Genomic DNA, 6,140 nt, shown 5'->3' with positions numbered 1-6,140 from the left:
ACAGGATGTATTTAAGAATATTTATGTATATACATATACGAATGCAATAACAACCAGTAAAAACAAAAAGAGGCCATGAATTTGAAGCAAAGAGGAGATGGGTCTATGGGAGGGTTTGAAAGGAGAAAATGGAATAGAGAAATGCAATTAAATTATAATTTCAATGAAATAATTTTGGGCACACACCAATCCCTGATATGATTAATGATACTTTGTTTATGTTTGCAGACAAGAGTCTAGCATGGCTGTCCTCTGAGAGACTCCATTCAGCAGCAGACTGAGACAGATGCAGAGACCTACAGCCATACAGTGGTTAGAGCTTGCAGACATTTATGGAAGAATTCGGGAAAGATTAAGGGCCCAGAAGGGGATGAGAACTCCACAAGAAAACTAACAGAATCAACAAAACTGGACTTTTGGGGGTTCTTAGAGACTGAACTGTGAATACAAGAGCATCCATGGGCTGGACATAACACCCTCTCCCTCCTGCACATACGTAGCAGATGTGCCGCTCAGTCTTCATGTGAGTTCCAAACTGGAGTGGGGGCTATTGCAAAAGCTGTTGCTTGTCTCTGGAATACATTCTTCTAGCTGGACTGCCTTGTGTGGCCTCAGTGGGAGAGTATGCTCCTAACCCTGCAGAGACTTGATGTGTCAGGGTGGGGGGATACCCATGGAGGAGCCTCTACCCTCTCAGAGGAGAAGGGAATAGGGATGGGAGGAGCGACCGTGGGAGGGCGGACTGAGTGGGAAGCAGTGATCAGAATGTAAAGTGAACAAAAAAGAAAAGAAATGTAAAAATAGCATAAAATAAAATGATTCAACAAATCTATTTTGAGACGTACATATGTACCAGTGTGTACACTTTGTTTGCTGCCAAAATATAAAGAGGATCATATAAAATTTGTTTGACATGTATCAAATATATATAAAAATATTGAGGTGTTGAGTGGGACTGTGTAAAAAAAATCACCATTTTTATTGACATTTATAAGTAAAGTAATGTTAGCTTTGTTACCAAAACCATCTTGAAAATGCAAAAGCCTAACACAAAGCTGTAAACAACAGATTCTTTTAAAGGACCAGGGAGCAAATTATTTTCATATCTGTGGCGATTGAAGACACACACACTTGTCACTTTCTCTTAAGCATGGCAGTGTCTGTCTAAGGGTTTTACTGCTGTGAACAGCCACAATGACCAAGGCAACTCTTATCAGGACAACATTTAATTGGGGCTGGCTTACAGGTTCAGGGCATAATCATTAAGGCAGGAGCATGGCAGCATCCAGGCAGGCATGGTGCAGGGGGAGCTGAGAGTTTTACATCTTCATCTGAAGGCTGTTAGAAGACTGACTTCCAGGCGGCTAGGAGGATGTTCTTTTTCTTTTTTCTTTGTTTGTTTGTTTGTTTATTTATTTATTCATTCATTTATTTATTCATTCATTCTCCAGATTTTATCCCCCCCCACCCCTTCCACCCTTAGACAGTTCCACATCCCATACCTCCTCCCCACCCCCTGTCTCCACGAGGATGCCCCACCTCCCACCCCTACCCAACCAGAACTCTAAACTCCCTGGGGCCTCCAGTTTGTTGAGGGTTAGATGCATCTTTTCTGACTGAACCCAGACCCGCAGTCCTCTGCTGTATACGTGTGTTGTGTATGCTGCCTGGTTGGTGGTCTAGTGTTGGAGAGATCTCAGGGGTCCAGGTTAACTGAAACCGCTGGTCCTCCTACAGGGTTGCCCTCCTCCTCAGCTGCTTCCAGCCTTTCCCTAATGCAACCACAGGGGTCAGCAGCTTCTGTCCATTGGTTGGGTGCAAATATCTGGGTCTGACACTTTCAGCTGCTTGTTAGGTTTTCCAAAGTGTGGTCAAGATAAGTCCCTTTTTGTGAGCGCTCCACAGCCTCAGTAATAGCGTCAGGCTTTGGGACCTCCCCTTGGGCTGGATCCCACTTTGAGCCTGTTGCTGGACCTTCTTTTCTTCAGGATTCTCTCCATTTCAATCCCTGTAATTCTTTCAGACAGGAACAATTATGGGTCAGAGATATGACTGTGGGATGGCCACCCCCTCCCTCACTTGATGCCCTGTCTTCCTGCTGGAGGTGGGCTCTATAAGTTCCCTCTTCCTACTGTCGGGCATTTCATGGAAGGTCCCTTCCTTTGATTCCTGAGAGTCTCTCACCTCCCAGGTCTCTGGTGCATTCTGGAGGGTTCTCCCAACCTCCTATTTCCTGAGGTTGCCTGTTTCTGTTCTTTCTGCTGGCCCTCAGGGCTTCAGTCCTTTTCCCTCATCCAATGCCAGACCAGGTTCCTCTCTCCCGACCCCTTCCACTTTTCCTCCCAGGCCCCTCTCCCTCCCACCTTGTGATTGCTTTCTTCTCTCTCCCAAGTGGTACTGAGGTGTCCTCACTTGGGCTCTTCAGCTTGTTGACCTTTTTGAGTTCTTTGGACTGTATCTTGGGTAGTTTATACTTTTTTTTTTTTTTTTTTTTTGGATAACATCCACTTATTAGTGAGTAATTAGTGAGTATATACCATGCATGTCCTTTTGGGTCTGAGTTACCTCACTCAGGATGATATTTTCTAGTTCCATCCATTTGCCTGCAAAACTCAGGATGTCCTCATTCTTAATAGCTCAGTAGTACTCCATTGTGTAAATGAACCATATTTTCTGTATCCATTCTTCTGTCGTGGGATATCTGGGTTGTTTCCAGCTTCTGGCTATCATAAATATGGCCTCTATGAACATAGTGGAACATGTGCTCTTGTGTGGACCTGGGTACCAGAGGCTTTCCAGGAGATCTCTGGCCAGGCCTGGTGGGTGGTTGGCTCCACCTCCATCTCTGATGAGCCTTCCAGGTTACTCAGTAACTCTGAGCCACCCTACACTGAGTAGGGTAGGGCTGCGCTGAGCCAACAAGAGGTTGACTAGCCAGTGAGGAGTGCAGAGCCTCTCTTTGGGAGAGCAAATCTCTTCCCAAGTGTTACAGTTCTTAGGACAAAAGGCTCAGATGATGGAGTAGTTCTCGAACTCCTAATCCTTCCAGATAGCACTCTTATATACAGTTTTGGGATGGGTAAGGGTCTGACAACAGTACTTCTCGTTGGCTTGGTCTGAGAGCTTTGGGGAAACCTTATTTGCATGTGGGAGGGCTTGGTGCTGCTCCTATGTGACTTGTGGTCACTTACCTCTCTGGGGTGTGTGTGTGTGGGAAGCTGAAGCTATGTGACAGGAGCCAGGGACCCAAGAGGCATGGCCGAACACCTGCTGTCCTATGCAGGTGGAAGTCACCACCCATCGGGTCCTGGGGTTCCAGACCTTTGCTCAACTGGGGACCAGGCTGTCTGTGCACAGTCCACTGCCCCACACCCCTGCATCATGGGGGGGGGCATCTTTTGGGTATATTCTCTAGAGTGGTATTGCTGGGTCTTCAGGTAACCTCCAGATTGGTTTCCACAATGGTTGTACCAGTTTGTAATCCCACATCCTCTCTAACATGTGTTGTCACCTAAGGTTTTGATCTTAGCCATTCTGATTGGTGTAAGGTGGAATCTCAGGGTCGTTTTGATCTACATTTCACTGATCACTAAGAACTTTGGACATTTCTTCTTCTTCTTCTTTTTTTTTTTAAAGATTTATTTATTTATTTATATGAGTACACTGTAGCTGTACAGATGGTTGTGAGCCTTCATGTGGTTGTTGGGAATTTAATTTAATTTTCTTTCAGGACCTCTACTCACTCTGGTCAATTCTGCTCGCTCAGTCCCTGCTTGCTCCAACCCAAAGATTTATTTATTATTACACATAAGTGCACTGTAGCTGACTTCAGACACACCAGAAAAGGGCGTCAGATCTCATTACAGGTGGTTGTGAGCCACCGTGTGGTTGCTGGGATCTTAACTCAGGACCTTCAGAAGAGCAGTCAGTGCTTTTAACCGCTGAGCCATCGCTCCAGTCCCTGAACATTTCTTTAGGTGCTTCTCAGCCATTTGAGATTCCTCTGCTGTGAATTCTCAGTTTAGATATATACCCAATTTTTTGATTGGGTTGTTTGTTGTTTTGGTGATTAACTTCTTGAGTTTTTTATATATTTTGGATATTAGCTTTCTATTGGATGTGGGCTTACTGAAGAATTTTTTTTCCCAATCTTTACGTTGCCGATTTGTCTTATTGACTATGTCCTTTGCCTTAAAGAAACTTTCCAGTTTCATGAAGTCCCATTTATCAATTCTTTTTTTTTTTTTTTGCTTTCTTTCTTTTTTTTTTTCCATTTTTTATTAGGTATTTAGCTCATTTACATTTCCAATGCTATACCAAAAGTCTCCCATACCCACACACCCCCACTCCGCTACCCACCCACTCCCCCCACCCCACTTGGGCCCTGGCGTTCCCCTGTACTGGGGCACACAAAGTCTGCATGTCCAATGGGCCTCTCTTTCCAGTGATGGCCGACTAGGCCATCTTTTGATACATATGCAGCTAGAGTCAAGAGCTCCCGGGTACTGGTTAGTTCATAATGTTGTTCCACCTATAGGGTTGCAGATCCCTTTAGCTCCTTGGGTACCCTCTCTAGCTCCTCCATTGGGAGCCCTGTGATCCATCCATCAGCTGACTGTGAGCATCCACCTCTGTGTTTGCCAGGCCTCGGCATAGTCTCACAAGAGACACCTACATCTGGGTCCTTTTGATAAAATCTTGCTAGTATATGCAATGGTGTCAGCGTTTGGATGCTGATTCTGGGGTGGATCCCTGGATATGGCAGTCCCTACATGGTCCATCCTTTCATCTCAGCTCCAAACTTTGTCTCTGTAACTCCTTCCATGGGTGTTTTGTTCCCAATTCTAAGGAGGGGCATAGTGTCCACACTTCAGTCTTCATTCTTCTTGAGTTTCATGTGTTTAGCAAATTGTATCTTATATCTTGGGAATCCTAGGTTCGGGGCTAATATCCACTTATCAGTAAGTACATATTGTGTGAGTTCCTTTGTGAATGTGTTATCTCACTCAGGATGATGCCCTCCAGGTCCATCCATTTGGCTAGGAATTTCATAAATTCATTCTTTTTAATAGCTGAGTAGTACTCCATTGTGTAGATGTACCACATTTTCTGTATCCATTCCTCTGTTGAGGGGCATCTGGGTTCTTTCCAGCTTCTGGCTATTATAAATAAGGCTGCTATGAAGATAGTGGAGCATGTGTCCTTCTTACCAGTTGGGGCATCTTCTGGATATATGCCCAGGAGAGGTATTGCTGGATCCTCCGGTAGTACTATGTCCAATTTTCTGAGGAACCGCCAGACTGATTTCCAGAGTGGTTGTACAAGCCTGCAATCCCACCAACAATGGAGGAGTGTTCCTCTTTCTCCACATCCACGCCAGCATCTGCTGTCACCTGAATTTTTGATCTTAGCCATTCTGACTGGTGTGAGGTGGAATCTCAGGGTTGTTTTGATTTGCATTTCCCTGATGATTAAGGATGTTGAACATTTTTTCAGGTGCTTCTCTGCCATTTGGTATTCCTCAGGTGAGAATTCTTTGTTCAGTTCTGAGCCCCATTTTTTAATGGGGTTATTCGATTTTCTGAAGTCCACCTTCTTGAGTTCTTTATATATGTTGGATATTAGTCCCCTATCTGATTTAGGATAGGTAAAGATCCTTTCCCAATCTATTGGTGGTCTTTTTGTCTTATTGATGGTGTCTTTTGCCTTGCAGAAACTTTGGAGTTTCATTAGGTCCCATTTATCAATTCTCGATCTTACAGCACAGGCCATTGCTGTTCTGTTCAGGAATTTTTCCCCTGTGCCCATATTTTCAAGGCTCCATTTATCAATTCTTGATCTTAGAGCATGAACCATTGGAGTTCTGTTTAGGAAATTTCCCCTGTGCCAATGACTTCAAGGCTCGTTCCCACTTTCTCTTCTGTTAGATTCAGTGAATCTAATATAACATAAAGTTGAGGTCCTTGATCCACTTGGACTTGAACTTTGTGGAAGGTGACAAATATGGGTTTATTTTCATTTTTCTACATATAGACAGCCAGTTAGACCAACACTATTTATTGAGGATGCTTTCTTTTTTTTCATTGTATATTTTTGGTGTCTTTGTCAAAGATCAAGTGTCTGTAAGTATGTGGTTTTAT

The sequence above is a fragment of the Mus musculus genome, chromosome 18, assembly GCF_000001635.26.
Source record: "Mus musculus strain C57BL/6J chromosome 18, GRCm38.p6 C57BL/6J".
Taxonomy (NCBI): domain Eukaryota; kingdom Metazoa; phylum Chordata; class Mammalia; order Rodentia; family Muridae; genus Mus; species Mus musculus.
The sequence above is the reverse complement of the archived record's forward strand: the minus strand, read 5'-3'. Positions refer to the sequence as shown.